Source organism: Schistocerca piceifrons, chromosome 1 (assembly GCF_021461385.2).
Source record: "Schistocerca piceifrons isolate TAMUIC-IGC-003096 chromosome 1, iqSchPice1.1, whole genome shotgun sequence".
NCBI classification, from domain to species: Eukaryota; Metazoa; Arthropoda; class Insecta; order Orthoptera; family Acrididae; genus Schistocerca; species Schistocerca piceifrons.
The window spans coordinates 1,145,650,754-1,145,667,190 of NC_060138.1; positions in this window are offsets into that span (position 1 = coordinate 1,145,650,754).

The window sequence follows — 16,437 nt, forward strand, 5'->3', positions numbered from 1 at the left end:
CTGAACATACGTCGTGGCTGTCAATGTAAAGCAATAAAATAAACGACTGTCCACAACTTATCTGAAAGATAAATGTGCAGTGAAATGTTTGTGTAAGATACAGCAACATGATAATACCCAGAATACCCGGAATTCGCCAATGAACCCGATAAAGTATATGTGAAAGACGATAAAAACCCGCAACGCACTCTGTAAATGACAGACCATTCCAAACAGTTTTCCATGTCATAGCCCCACGAAATTTTATCCACACACACATGTAACTTCAATCATAAACATGATAACAACACCTCTAGCAGGCAAATAATAACCAAGTAAACGTCAGGAGAGGTCAACCACAGGAATTCCAAGCGTTAAGGGAATGAGCACACGCCGCTGTTTTACCAGAACACATAGCTTAGAGATTATATTCTAAACAAAAATTCAATTCAGACGTTTCTCTAGCATCCCTGTGTTGGAGATGGCATGTCGTATTAAATATAGAATTGTGGCTGATTTCTGTCGGCAAACACGGTGCACACATAATGCAAAAAAAGGTAAAGTACATATGCAAATTAAACAACAACAAAATCTGATGTCAATATACTCCTAACCTACATAAAATATGTATGTATACATTTCAGAAACGATCAAAGAAAAATCCCTGAAGATGCGTCAGCTGTGGAGAAATATGTTTGGCGGATTAAATAAAACAAAAGAATGTGGACCTTCCGTAATTCATTATCCTTTATATTCGTATTTCGTTATTCAAACATTACACTTCGCAGTAGCACAGTTTCTGAACTGCAGCCAGTTTTCTTGTCTGACGAGTGTCATTACAATAGTTCTAGCGTAGGTGAAGCATTACGCACGAACTATGACATGACAACGTGACCAGCCACGAATAGAAATTTAAAGTTTGTTGAGATTTGACGGGGATAAACAATTATCATGAGCTAATTTAATTAGTGACTCTGCTTTCTAGCATTACAGGTACTGGATGGAGGAATTCAGATTACATACATAAACTTCGGCGAGCTTGTCACTGATTAATTATAATTTTATGGACGTAATTCCTCAAGTGTATTTCGATTATATTGTTGTTTTTTTCGCAACTTTTGCTCTGTTCTATGTTCTCCTCGGACCGTATTATCTCGATTTCTTCACCTAAATAAAACAGAATCAATCACATATTTCACATCGCACATGAAATGATGTGCTTAACGTCTATTTGGTAGCGGAGTAGGGGGTGTATCATGTAAGTGCTGGCACCCAACGTTCGGTTTAGTGTGTAGTTGTGTAGGTGGTTGTACGTGCCGCGCTTGCAATGCTGAGTCTCGATCGGTATTTCCCTGGCACAACACAATACTGAGGGCTACTCGGTAGAAAGTCAATGCCGATTCGCTAATTTTCCGCAGCGTTCCAGGTGTTTCTCTGCTTCGTTAAACGCCGTGGCGAGGAAATGTTTCAAAATCAGCATCGGAACTGGAGAGAAACTTTACGAATTGTCCGTACGGAATCAGATGCCTTTGTGGTGTTGCGGCACAGAAACCTTTCCTAACGGCAAGAGTGACGCCCGCTGTCTAATCTCGCCGTGAGAGGTAAGGGCTGAGATACTTTTAAGCGAATATCTTCTAATTTTTCCTGTCAGTTTCCCATACCTTACTCTCTTGGTGAGAAAGTGATGAGGCACATTTGGCAGCCACTTCAGTGCCTACGTAGTTCCACCTTCTGATCTTGTCTGTCAGTCTTAGTCCTTTAATTAATCCATTGGCTTATACAACCGGCGCACAGTCGTTCGCAGATTTCAAGTCCGTTATTACATTGCCATCTGTGGGACGGGCCGAGTAGCAATAGCTTCTTCTTAGCGTTTCTTCTTCTCTGTTAATAGATGGCATAGCACGTCATATAACATTCGAAAGCTGATAAATCGCTCTATTTGTTGGTGCACAACACACTCGATTTCTTTCGATATTTTGCGAGTTTTCAGGTTTTGTTAGGACTATTCCTCCTACCCCCCCCCCCCCCCCCCAGTCCTACCCAGAATATTTTCTCCAGGAATTGTGTTGTGTGCAACTTCTAAAACAGTGTTATCTTCACTTCTCATCGCTTCAATAAACAGTAAGGATAGAGTTATAAGGAATTCATACAAAAAAAAATTATTTGAAAGCAGCGTGTAAGTTAAAATATGCTATAGGGTCGAATACGGGGCAAAATATTAGTAAGTCAATGGGTTAACCAAGACGCATTTTAAACATTTGTTAGCTGACTTAAGCGCTAAAATGTAAATGTCATGTGACTAGGGCTCCCCCTCGGGTAGACCGTTAGCCGGGTGCTAGTCTTTCGATTTGATGCCACTTCGGCGACTTACGTGTCGATGGGGATGAAATGATGATAATTAGGACAACACAACACCCAGTCCTGATAGAGGAAGATTTCCGAGATACAGTTATTTGAAACTTTCAGGAACAAGAAGGTTCAAATGATACGTTAGTAGGTCGTTACTAGCGATTCTTTGGCAGTTACCCTTCACAACACATGTTCTAAGAAGTTATTGACAACTTTAACCCCTTGAGATCTGAATTTTTCTGGACGAAGGAAAATTTTTATTTATGTGGTAATGTTCTTAGATGATTTTTTTAATGATTTTACATGCAAGATTTATACAAAAATAAGTGTTCGTTTTTAAGCATACATTGTACCCCTGGCATCATTTTATGGGTTAAAATAACTAAATGCGAAATATTGTCTATTGTAGTAAATAGCAAACTGATCATACATGCAAAATAACAATAACTATATTCAGTTATTCAATGAAATGTAGCGAACCAACCATATGAGTGTATTGTTGTTGGGTAACAGAAGAAATATTGAATTTAGTTGGTGAAAAGAGAAAATATAAAAATGCAGTCAATGAAGCAGACAAAAAGGAATACAAACGTCTCAAAAATGAGATCGACATGAAGTGCTAAATGGCTAACCAGGGATGGCTAGAGGACATATGTAAGGATGCAGAGGATTATCTCAATAGGGGTAAGATAGATACTGCTTCCAGGAAAATTAAAGAGACCTTTGGAGAAAAGAGAACCACTTGTACGAATATCAAGAGCTCGTATGAAAACCCAGTTCTAAGCAAAGAAGGGAAAGCAGAAAGGTGGAACGAGTACATAGGGCGTCTATACAAGGGCGATGTACTTGAGGACAATATTATGGAAATGGAAGAGGATGTAGATGAAGCTGAAATGGGAGATATGATTCTGCATGGAGAGTTTGACAGAGCACTGAAAGACCTGAGTCAAAACAAGGCCCTGGGAGTAGACAACATTCTGTTAGAACTGCTGACAGCCTTGGGAGAGCCAGTCCTGACAAAACTTAACCACCTGGTGAGCAAGATGTATGAAACAGGCGAAATACCCTCAGACTTCAGGAAGAATATAATAATTCCAATCCCAAAGAAAGCAGGTGTTGACAGATGTGAAAATTACCAAACAATCAGTTTAATAAGCCACAGCTGCAAAATACTAACGCGAATTCTTTACAGACGAATGGAAAAACTAGTAGAAGCCGACCTCAGGGAAGATCAGTTTGGATTCCGTAGAAATATTGGAACACATGAGGCAATACTGACCCTACGACGTATCTTAGAAGCTAGTTTAAGGAAAGGCAAACCTACGTTTCTAGCATTTGTAGACTTAGAGAAAGCTTTTGACAATGTTGGCTGGAGTACTCTCTTTCAAAATCTGAAGGTGGCAGGGGTAAGATACAGGGAGCGAAAGGCTGTTTACAATTTGTAAGCAGATGGCAGTTATAAGAGTTGAGGGACATGAAAGGGAAGCAGTGGTTGGGAAGGGAGTGAGACAGTGTTGTAGCCTTTCCCCAATGTTATTCAATCTGTATATTGAGCAAGCAGTGAAGGAAAAGAAAAGAAAATTTCGGAGTAGGTATTAAAATCCATGGAGAAGAAATAAAAACTTTGAGGTTTGCCGATGACGTAATTCGGTCAGAGACAGCAAAGGAATTGGAAGAGCAGTTGAACGGAATGGATAGTGTCTTGAAAGGAGAATACAAGATGAACATCAACAAAAGCAAAACGAGGATAATGGAATGTAGACGAATTAAATCAGGTGATGCTGAGGGAATTAGATTAGGAAATGAGAGACTTGAAGTAGTAGATGAGTTTTGCTATTTGGGGAACAAAATAACTGGTGATGGTCGAAGTAGAAAGGATGTAAAATGTAGGCTGGCAAAGGCAAGGAAAGTTTTTCTGAAGAAGAGAAATCTGTTAATATCGAGTATAGATTTAAGCGACAGGAAGTCTTTTCTGAAAGTATTTGTAAGGAGTGTAGCCACGTGTGGAAGTGAGACATGGACGATAAATAGTTAAGAAAGGAAGAGAATAGAAGCTTTCGAAATGCGGTGCTACAGAAGAATGCTGAATATTAGATGGGTAGATCACATAACTAATGAGGAGGTATTGAATAGGATTGGGGAGAAGAGAAGTTTTTGGCACAACTTGACTAAAAGAAGGGATCGGTTGGTAGGACATGTTCTGAGGCATCAAGGGATCACCAATTTAGTATTGGAGGGCAGCGTGGAGTGTAAAAATCGTAGAGGGAGACCAAGTGATGAATACACTAAACAGATTCAGAAGGATGTTGGTTGCAGTAGGTACTGGGAGATGAAGAAGCTTGCACAGGATAGAGTAGCATGGAGAGCTGCATCAAACCAGTCTCTGGAGTGAAGACCACAACAACAACAACGTGGTTGTCATGAGTTGCTGCGCAATGCCACGAGCTGCTGCGCACTGCTACAATAACTTGCTGATCTTTTCATATCGATGCCTAACAGTTGGCAGCACTTCCGCATGATGAAAAGATTGAACATTCACAAAAATGTACCGCAGGTTTCCATTGGGAAAAATAAGTTCTCTAGCACCTAAGACACATAAAAGTTAATGTAGCCTGACACGGCGACCGAGCGGTCCAGCCGGCAGGGTAGCTCAGCGTGTTCGGTCAGATAGCCTGTTGGCCTCTGTAATAAAAAAAAACTGAGTTGAAGGATCAACAAACGAACTTGAACGGATGTCATGTGGCGTCCGCAACGACCAAACACAACGATCAACAACGAACAAAATGCAAAAAAAAGAAAAAAAGCGGTTCTAGGCGCTTCAGTCGGAACTGGGCGACTGCTACGGTCGCAGGTTCGAATCCTGCTTCGGGCATGGATGTGTGTGATGTCCTTAGGTTAGTTAGGTTTAAGTAGTTCTAAGTTCTAGGGGACTGATGACCTCAGATGTTAAGTCCCATAGTGTTCATAGTCATTTTTTCGATAGTTAATGTACACAATTGTAGCCAAAGGGTCTGAGGGGGCTAATGCGTTTCTCAGCTTACGTAAGCAGATTCTGCGGTGCGCTGTCATCTATGTTCTACATTAAGGTGCTCACAGTGATTTGAAACATGAGAAGACAATGTCGTCGTTATCTGTATTTTTGTCTACTGATTTTCACCAGTACAACAGACGATAATCTATGTTGATAATGAAGTAGGTACGGGGAAGCAATGGACATGTTCTTTTCCACTCTGATGAGACTCACTAAAAAGTATGCCTTTAACAGTAGCCGAAATATTAGTAGATGGGTTCAGATCGTGCCCCTACACACAACCAAAATAACTTTAGGACTTCGACATTGAAAGCCAGCACTTACTAGTTGGACAAACTGTCGGTTATGAGTTGTTCTTAAGAACATCGTACTACACACTTAACGTAATGTGCAAGGCAAAGGAAAATCCAAATCAGGGTTGTTGTATTAGGTAAATAGACCACAATCAATTTTAACAGAATTTTTATATATTTTTAGTAAACTGTAAAAATTGTAAGGCAACGAAGCAATGTGAGTGTAGAATTCTTCGTTTAGTTAAATTAGATGCCTACAGGAGGTTAGTAAATTATCACCGCGTGTGGGTTTAACGACTCAATCTCACCAACCTGTCAGAATTAGGGAATGCCATGTAAAGAAGTTACAACGTACAGCGGATGTTGGCAGAAATAGTCGGTTTCGGAAATTCCGTCTGTAGCGAGTCAGCGGGTAACGTTCGTTGGCTGCTAGTAAGCGTACTCTGGTTTCAGAAGCGGTCTGTGTCTTGGACGGCCTTGAAAGGATTTCATAAGCGCTCTCACGTGAGCACTTTGGATACGGAAGGAGCCGTCTGGCGAAAGCTTTGAAATCTGAATGAGTTTCACTGCTGTAAAACTGCTACATTCTTAAAACTGAATAGTATAAAGGAAAGCGAAACACTGTATTTAAGACCTATAATTCGTGAATAGCTTCCCGCAATGGAAACAGGCACTCTATTGGGGTTGGCTGGAATCAAGATGTCGCAGTAAAGCTGAGCTGTGGAGCGCACGCTTTATCGGTGGTGGACAACGCGCGCTCCATAAAGTTTGTGAAACAGTTACTACAAACGTGGCCCTGCAGTGTGGGTGTCTTCCACACTCACAGTACTCAGCAAAACTTTACGTGGGCGATTTCCATGTGTTTCGGCGGTAATGGGTGGTAAAAAATCCGTTTAGATAGAAAGGTAGGCCAGGCAGTACGCGAGTGACTGTGCAGAGTACCAAACAAAGTGTTTTCTAGGGCAGTTCATGCAGTTTCTAATCTCCGGTTGACTTGCATTGAGGATGGAGGAGATTACAACTTTGTGCATTGTGTGTATAATAAATAATATTTCAAAACAACGGTTTCTTCACTGTATACCTAAATTTTTCTATCAGCTATATTCTTTATTGTTCTCCTTAACTTATAATATTGTCGATTTCTGGTCATATGACTCCATTTCCAAGCACCAGTTAAACGTGCGTGGTGTAATGAATTTTCACAGAAGAACAGTTGCTTGGACAATAATGATTACAAGTATAGGGAAAATTTAACGTACAATGAAATCACCAGTAGATTACAACCTCCGACTGTGAGCTCTTTCGCTAATCGAATTTACTAAGTTAATTACGATTTTCATTTGAATACCCCGTCGTTTATATACTATACTTTCCATAGACCTACAGTGATGGGATCCTGATGAAAAATCGATCCTGTCAGAAAAACAAAACAAGTATCGTAACTGAAGCTTTCAACGACAATAAAGAACAAATCAAAGAACATAGTGTTTGATTTATTCGTTTATACAATACTTGCACAAGTCTCCGTAGCCGAGTTCGCTTGAATAGTGCCGTTAGGTCTTAGGGTAAGTGGTTCGACTCCTGTCGATGAAACATTTTGCGCGCCAGTATCTTGCCAGCAAGGGGAGCAGAGACGATGGCGTAAAATTCCGGATCTGTCCGAGTCGCCCCCGTGGAGTAAGGACATATGAAATTCTGGATCAGTACGTTAAACTCAGTTACGACGTTGGTGATCTCCCAGTGGAGTAAGCAGTGTGCTGGTGTCAGGTTTCATGGTTTCCGTTCCTTTCATACATAACAATACGAACACTATATTGCATGAACACGCATCACAATCATTCATAGTGTACTGGTACGAACCTGATACTCTGCGATAAGTCGGGCGATAGACGACAAGACAGAATACTGAAATGTTAACACATTCCATAGATTTATAAAAGATTTTGATAACTTTCGTCGTAAACGTATTCAAATGTGTTTAATTATATACAACGTTGTTGTTAGCTACTGTTGTCAAAAGTAAAACAGTTTAGAGTTAAAAATGGAGCATGAAGTCGTCAAAAATCCTTCAAGTTTCTCTTAAAACATATCTTACATGTTGTTAAATTTGTATGCTTGCTTGGAATTTCCTGAAAAAAGCGAACATTGTAAGTAAGGCCTAAATTTCAACTGCTTATCCTTTGTTTTTGCAAATGTGTGTTCATGATTTATGTATATCTTTTAGCGCCAGTGAAAACTTTATAAATCATTACATAAATTGCTTGCATTGCCAATGTTAGGTCAGAGAGGATAACTAGATACGGCAAATTTCACTGTTGAATGTTTGAAAACATTTGCATTGCAAAAAGTTTATGAGGGAGGATAAGTAGATACGGCAAATTTCACTGTTGAATTTTTGACAACATTCGCATTGCAAAAAGTTTTGTTTTGCTGCATCAGCAGTTCTTTCATACGTTCCCAGGAACGGAATTTATTACCGCATCATAACCACAGAAATGTTGCTGTTGAAATACTTCAGTCACAAATGGCAGTGACTTTGGAAGATCGTTTGAACGGAATCGATATTGTCTTGCAAACAGGTTACAAGATGTACATCAATAAAAGTAAAACAAAGTTAATGGTACTGCGGCGGCGCGGTGCACTGCTGCTGCGAATAAAGTGCCAGTCACCTTGTGGTGAATCTCTTCTCACACGCACGCCTACTTGAAGTTACTGAAATGTAGTTCTCAGTTGGAAAAAGATATAGAAAAAGCAGCTGTACACCTTGTAAGCACAAGTCGCACAAAAATTGTTTTTTCGTTGGAAGGTTAATAATATTTAAATGAATGTATTTAGGTGCATAAAATGTCACTCTCTTATGGTACGCTTGCATACACCAGCTACTACCAAGCCTTATTCTAAGCTGTTCAAAGTCTGAAAAGTCCACACGCACACAACGTTCACAACTGTAGCCAGTTTATGGTAATCATTAGTTATCCTTCACAGAAAGTTTACAAGCGGATTGTTCCTCGCTCAAATGTTGCTATAACCAGTCTCACGTAACAAAATCTTCACGTTTGCGAGTAAGTATCACCCCACGTGGAACTTAGTTCTTTAAAATGTCATCAGAAGTTCTGAACTTCGTACCGTGCATTAAATCGAACTCTCTTCCACGCTTTTTACGGCACCTCCCAAACATTTTGGTACCGGAATACCACAATATTAATAATTTTCGTAGGAGGACCTATCAATAGGTCTGATCACAATGGGAGCAAAGTCCCGACTCTATTCATCTCTCCACACAAAATAGGTTTCTAGTTCCCAAAATACTCGCGCAATTGCTAATTTCTGACTGGCAGAGAAACATCACAGCCAAGCGGAAAGCAGCATCAAACCCGTTCAATCCCACGCATATATACACAACCAATGAAAATTTGTCACTGATTCACAAGAGTAAATTAACATAAATATTTTTTGAAAACCCACTAATGTAATATTAACTCCCTCTTAAGGAAACCACATTACCAACATCATAATCTCATGTCCCCAGTACCATAAACTGACGAAACAGTTTACAACGAATTGCCCGGCATGAATGACTAACCCACACGTCATTCTCGAACATTCCTCAGGAGACCAGTTACTTCAATATATAGTATAAAAACTTCACAAAAAACGTTATTTCACATTCACATCTCCATTCATTCTCGTAACTAAGCACAATTTTAATAGTAATTAATAAATAGTTAGAAAATTACACAAATAGAACTGCTAATAAAAATGACAGTATTTTGACTGCAGCTCAAACTGTGTCCGTCAAGCTAGTGACCTCTACCAGATCGCATAGAAACTACATACTCTCGGACATCTGAAGCCACATGTTCTGCGCGTGATTCATGCTGCACCCCCGTTCACTGCTGTACGATCTTTTTGGAGGGGATTTAAAAATTAGAAAATGTGGCACAAAGTTGCTGATGAGTTTTAAAAATTAGGCAGCAAAATAACTGATGGTGATCAGTGTAGAGAGGATATAAAATACATATTGGCAGTAGAAAGAAAAGTGTTTCTGAAGAAAAGTCTTGTACAAAAATGAAAAAGTTCACGCAACAAAAGAACTGAACCATTAGAAATGGGGTGCTACAGAATAAAGCTGAATATTAAATGGGTAGATCGGATAATTAAGCAATAGGTACTCAATTCAATCGAGGAAAAAAAGTTTTCACTTGTCTCGTGATGGAGAAAGTTGACATGATACAATGTATCTAATGAATAATTTTATATGACTGACATAACACTGCCTTTGAAAATGATGTAAAGTCGAAATGCGTAAGGTTGTTTGAAAAATAAAAGTGTGGTCAACACATAAGAACAGTTATCAAAAGTACATCGAAATGGCTGCGTCGTCTCAGAGCATTTTCATGCAAATTGCAGAAAATCAAGACATCATAAATTTACCAATGAAGACAAGTGAGGAGCGGGAATTGTTGTAAAGGGACACCGAGACTCGAATACAGTAAACAGGCTCAAACGAATCTAGGTTGCAGTAGTTATGGAGAAATGAAGAGGCTTGCACAGGATAGACTAGCGTGGAAAGCTACATCACAGCAGTCTTCGGATTGAAATCCACAACAGCAACATAAAAAAGGAAAAGGTCCTAAAATGTAGCACACTTTATGTGTGGTGCGGGCGATGGGTTTTGGGTGGGGGAGGGAGAGAATATGACAGATGACAGCTTAGTTCCTGATTGTTTTCACTGACATCCACTGACTGCCCTTCTGGCTAGAACTAAGACTTGTCGAATGGAATGGTCAGTATACTTAGCACAGAATGTACCATCAGAATAAGCAAAAATATGAAGATGAAGACAATAATGACAGGCTTAACATCAGACGAGGAAACGACACATTAGTGGTATAACTGAAAGGTTCCTGCCAGCTGGGAAACAAGAGCACGCGGAGAGGTTGAAATAAGGAAAAGTGGATTGGCAGTGGTGAAAAACGTTTTCTCCTATAAGAGACCTCTCTACTGGTGTTAGATATTGACGTCAAAAAGGGGAAAAGTTCTCGAAAGCGCACAACTGCAACACAGTGTTGTGTGACAGTGGAACGTGGCAGCATTTATAATGTGGTGTTATAAAGGTATGTTGAAAGTTAATTGTACACATAAAGTTTGAAGTGAAGGAGTATTAAAAATAATAGGTCAAGAAAGAGGACTATAGAGAACCATCCCCAAAAGAAGAGTCAAGTTACTGGAACATCTACAGCAACAGCTTGGCGATGGAAACGTGGTATGGAGTCGACTAATGTCTGAAGTAGTGCTGGAGGGAACTGACACCATGAATTTTGCAGGGCTGTCCATAAATCCGTAAGAGTAGGAAGGGGTGGAGATCTCTTCTGAACAGCTTCTTGCAAGGCATCACAGATATGCTTAATAATGTTCACGTATGGGGAGTTTGGTGGCCAACGGAAGTGTTTAAACTCAAAAGAGTGTTTTTGGAGCTACTCTGTAGTAATTATGGAACGTGTAGGGTGTCGCATTGTCCCGCTGGAATTTCCCAAGTCCGTCGGAATGCATAATGCATATGAATGGATGCAGGTGATCAGACAGGACGCTTACGTACATGTCACCTGTCAGGCTCATATCACTCAAATAGCACACGTCCCACCCTAATACAGAGCCGCCACCAGCATTAACCGTGTTGAGGTGCGGGGTCAATGGATTCATGAGGTTGTCTCCGTACCTGTACACGTCCATCTGCTTGATACAATCTGAAACGAGACTCATCCGACAGGCAACATGTTTCCAGTCATCAACAGTTCAATGTCAGTATTGACGGGCCCAGGCGAGGCGTAAAGCTTTGTGTACTTACGGTACCACTATCTCATCCATCCAACCATGTTCCACTCGCGAATAGTTCGTGGGAAGAATGATTGTCGGTAAGCTTCTGTATTGCCTCAAATTTCTCGAATTTTTTTCCTCGTGGTCAATACGCGATATGTATGTGGGGTGAAGTAATACGTTGTCCGACTCCTGAAAAGTGCTGTCCCGAAATTTCGATTGTAAATCTCTCCGTGATGCACAACGCCTCTCTTGTTAACGTCTGCCAGTGGAGTTTGTTCAGCATCTCCGTAACGCTCTCTCGCCAGCTAAACGATCCCGTGACGAAACGCGGCGCTCTTCGTTGGATCTTCTCTCTCTTCTCTATCAGTCCTACGTGACAGAGATCCCAGATAGATGAACAATAGTAAAGAATCTGGCAAACAAGCGCCTTATAACCCACTTCTTTCGTGCATGAGTTACACTTCCTTAAGATTCTGTCGCTGAATCTGAGTCTAGTGTCTCCTTTTCCCACTATCTGTTTTATGTAGTCATTCCACTTAAGGTCGCTCTGGAAAGTTACGCCTAGATATTTGACGGCAGACGCTGTCTCCAGGAGTTTGTCATCAGCAGTGTAGCTGTAAGGTAGTGGATTTCTTTTCCTATGTATGCCCAATATGTTACATTTATTTACGTTCAGGGTCAACTTCCAGAGCCTGCACCATTCATCAATTCTCTGCAGGTCGTTCGGCAAATTGTTACTATCTTCTGGCGATGCTACTTTGGTATAGGCAACTGCATCATCTCCGAATAGCCTTCAAGAGCATCCGACCCTTTCTGCTAGATCATTTATATATACTGTATATTGTAAACAGCAACGGTCCTAACACACTTCCCTGTCGTACTCCGGATATTACCTTTACATCTGTCGATTTAGTTCCGTTGAGAGCGACGTGTTTATGTCTATCTGCAAGAAAGTCTTGAATCCAATCGCAAGTCTATTCCGATACTTAGTGAGCTCGTATATTTTTCATTAAACGGCAATGCGGGACGGTGTCAAATGCCTTACTAAAATAGAGGAACACGGCACCAACCTGAGCGCCGGTGTCCACTGCGCTGTGGATCTCATGGAGGAACAGAGTGAGCTGAGTTTCGCAGGATCTCTGTTTGCGGAATCCATGTTGATTTTTATAGAGCAGCTGTTCATTTTCCAAAAATGTCATAATTCTTGAGCATAAAACATGTTCTATAATTATACAACGGATTGACGTCAACGATAGAGGTCTATAATTGTGGATCTGTCTTTGTTAAAAACGGGAATGATCTGCGCATTTTTCCAGTCGTTAGACACATTTCGTTGCTCAAGCGATCTGCTATAAATTATTGCTAGAAGGGGAGCAAGTTCTTTCCCATAATCTTTATGAAATCATATAGGTATCTCATCTGGTCCTGACGCCTTTACACTACTAAGCGAATGAAGCTGCATTTCAGTTCCGCGTTTGGCTACCTCAATATCTGCCATTTCGACCTTCGTACGACGATTGAAATAGAGGGACAGTGTTACGATCGTCTGCGGTGAAGCAACTTCGGAAGACCGAATTCAGTATTTTGGCCTTCTCTCTGTTATCTTCCGTTTCGGTGCCGGTGTGGTCACTGAGAGAATGAACAGATGATTTTGACCCACTTATTGATTTACATACGACGAAAATCTCTTAGGGTTTTCACTCAGGTCGGCTGACAACGCCTTTCTTTCAAAATAATTGAACACTTCTCTCATTGTTCCCCTTACGCTCATTTTCGCTTCGTTCAGCTTTTGTTTGTTACTTAGGTTTTTACTTCTCTTGAATCTGAGATGAAGTGCTCTTTGTTTACGTAGCGCTTCTCTAGCACGGCTGTTAAACCATGGTGGATCTTTCCCATCCCTGAAAACCTTACTCAGAACATACTTGTCTAGGGCATATTGAACGATGCGTTTGAATTTTTTCCATTTATTTTCGACATCTTCGTTCTCATCACCGAATATTTGATCCTGACTGCTGAGATATTCTGAAATTTGTATACTGTCACCCTTGCTGAGCAAATATATCTCTCTACCTTTCTTAACATTCCTTGTAGGATGCGTCATCATAGATGCAGTCACAGCCTTATGATCACTGATACCTTCCACTGCGTTAACTGATTTGATAAGTTCAGGTATGTTTATTGCCAGGAAATCTAAGACGTTACCCCACGAGTTGGTTCTCTATATGCTCAAGGTAATATTCGGACAAGACATCCAGAACAATTCCAAACGAATCCCTGTCTTTGGCACCAGTTTTGATGGCATAACATTCCCAATCTATACCTGGCAAGTTGAAGTTCCCCCCGCCCCCCCCCCCCCCCAATTACAACGGTATGATCATGAAAATTACTCATGATGTTCAGCGAGTTCTGTTGAAGCGCTCAACAACTACAGATCATGACTAAGGGGGTCTACAAAATCATCTGATCACCATTTTTGACCGTCCTTTGATACTGAATTTCTCCCAGATTAACTCACATTTGGAATCCGTGATAACCTCGCTAGAATTTGTCGAATTTTTTTACTGCAATAAACACGCCGCCACCACTGGCGACTAACTTGTCCTTACGATAAACATTCCAATCTGAACTTAGGATTTACTTGTCACTGACGTCTGGTTTCAACCAGATTTCTGCTCCCAATACTGTCTGTGCATTATAACCCTCAGTAAGCGAAACTAATTCTGTACCCTTTCCTTGGATGTACCTGCAGTTTACTAAAATCAAATTAATCTTTTCTATCTCTGATCTGCAAGGACCAAGATTCTCTGAGGTCACTGTGGCTGATTTAACAGGCAAATCTTCTTTGATCCCAAGGGAGGGCCTAAAAAATCCCCATGAGCACGCCAAACGTACTCCGCTACCCTAGTAGCTGCCTCCTGAGTGTAGTGCAGGCCTGACCTATTAAGGGGAACCCTACAATTCTGCGCCCGATAGCGGGGGTAGAGAAATTCACATCCGGTATCGTGGCAGAGTCGTCTGACCCTCTGGTTTAGACCTTCCTCTCTGCTCCAAACCAGAGGACCGCGATCAACCCAGGGTACGATGCTACAAATAGACAGCTTAGCCTGCACCCCGCATGCGCTGCTAGTTGCCTTCACCTATCAGCCAGCCGCCGTAAGAAGCCGAAGATGTCCTCCGAACCCAAGCGGCAGGCGTCATTCGTGCCGACATGTGCCACTACATGCAGCCGGTTGCCCCAGCGCTCTCGATAGCCGGAGGCAGGCCGCCTCCACACCACGGATGAGACCTCCCGGCAAACATACCGAATGCACACTGGAATTAATTCCCGGTTTACCTGCTATCTTCCTGAGGAACTCCATCACCCTCCTAACATTGGAGTTCCCAATGACAAGCATACCCACCCTTTGTACTTGTTCGGACTGTTTCTTCTCATGTGACAGTACCGTGCTGCCATTTTGCAACAGGACATAACCTGCGCACGCATGGCGCGTGTCTCTATGAACTATCTGCATGATACTGAGGTATACACGTGTCCAGCAATAGCCTCAGATCGGTTCCCGATGGAGCAAGTGTGGACCAGCTTGGTCATCTACTCTGTCCCATTGTCAGATTCCGAGATATCAAGGACCAATTACAACAATTGTGGGCCAGCTTACCTCAGGAGAGGATCAACAGCATTATGACAGTCTTCCCAACCGAATCAGAGCACACGTCCAGGCCAGGGTCATGCTGATAAGAGGTCTCATACTAGCAAGGTCTTTGTAAATTTGAGTTGAAACTGTAATCACTGAAGTAACATCACATATCATATAAAACAGTGAAGTTTCATTTCGTTTCCTTTTCCCTTTCTGGGCCCTGTAAGGCCGTGTAAAAAGTAATAGAATAAACAACAACCATGAGGGGAGGAGACGAAGTGGTTTCAAACAAGCATATTACATTATTTTTATGAATAACTGAACCATCAGAATTCGCCAGGTGTGTCTGCATGTGTGTGTGTGTGTGTGTGTGTGTGTGTGTGTGTGTGTGTGGGTATGTGTATGAGTGTGTTCATACATGTTACATTGTAAACACAACAGGTAGTGTACAAGGTGTGTTGTCAAACCAAAGATCTGGTCAGTCCTTAAAGGCTGTGCTATGCAGGGCAGTGACGTGCACAGACCTGTAGCATGTAACAGCACAGCACTTGTAGGATAAGTGAGGCACACGCTGTTGCTGCTTCCTCTTGCTGTTCGTCGGGGATAAACACGGCGGTGCTGCCACGCTGGCCAGATCTTCAGTTTGCGTTTTTGGTTAATACCTGAGTTATACGTTTTGTTGTCTTTAGGACAAAATGGCAGACATTTGTGCGACCTCTTCTGCTGACGGTGGAACTGTGGTTTGCAGCACTGTAATCTACACGGTGTCTCGAAATTCCTGTTACAAACTTCTAGGACTTCTAGAGGGGAGTGAGTACATAATATTTTGAACAGGAACGCGAGTCCCGAAACTTACCGTCACCGTGCTATAGCCATTTGAAACACGTTTGCTACGAAGCTATGCAACAGAGTGGTCTTGATGGGGGTGCTTAAGTCGAATCGGCTGATGCTGTTTGACGTCCATCCTACCTCACTGACCTGTATCGTCACTGTGAGCGTTAGAGCAACATGGTTGAGTACGCGTTTGCAGAATACACCGACATAATCCTTCCGAATGGCGAAGCTCACGGTAATGGAAGATTGCTCGTTCCCTTTGTCAAGACCGTTTTCTACAATGTCCAATTCCATCGCATTTTTGCCACAATTACGCATTGGCTCCACGAAAGTGTAACTTTACCGTCAGCAGGCATGACTGTGGTGCTCCGAGGACACGCGAAATACCCGAATTGGAAGAGTCCGCTCTTTTTTAAATGTTTTTTATTCGTATGGCTCGCATGCAGGAAAAAATACAAGTACATGAAGTATATGTGTATAACAAGAATACAGAAAG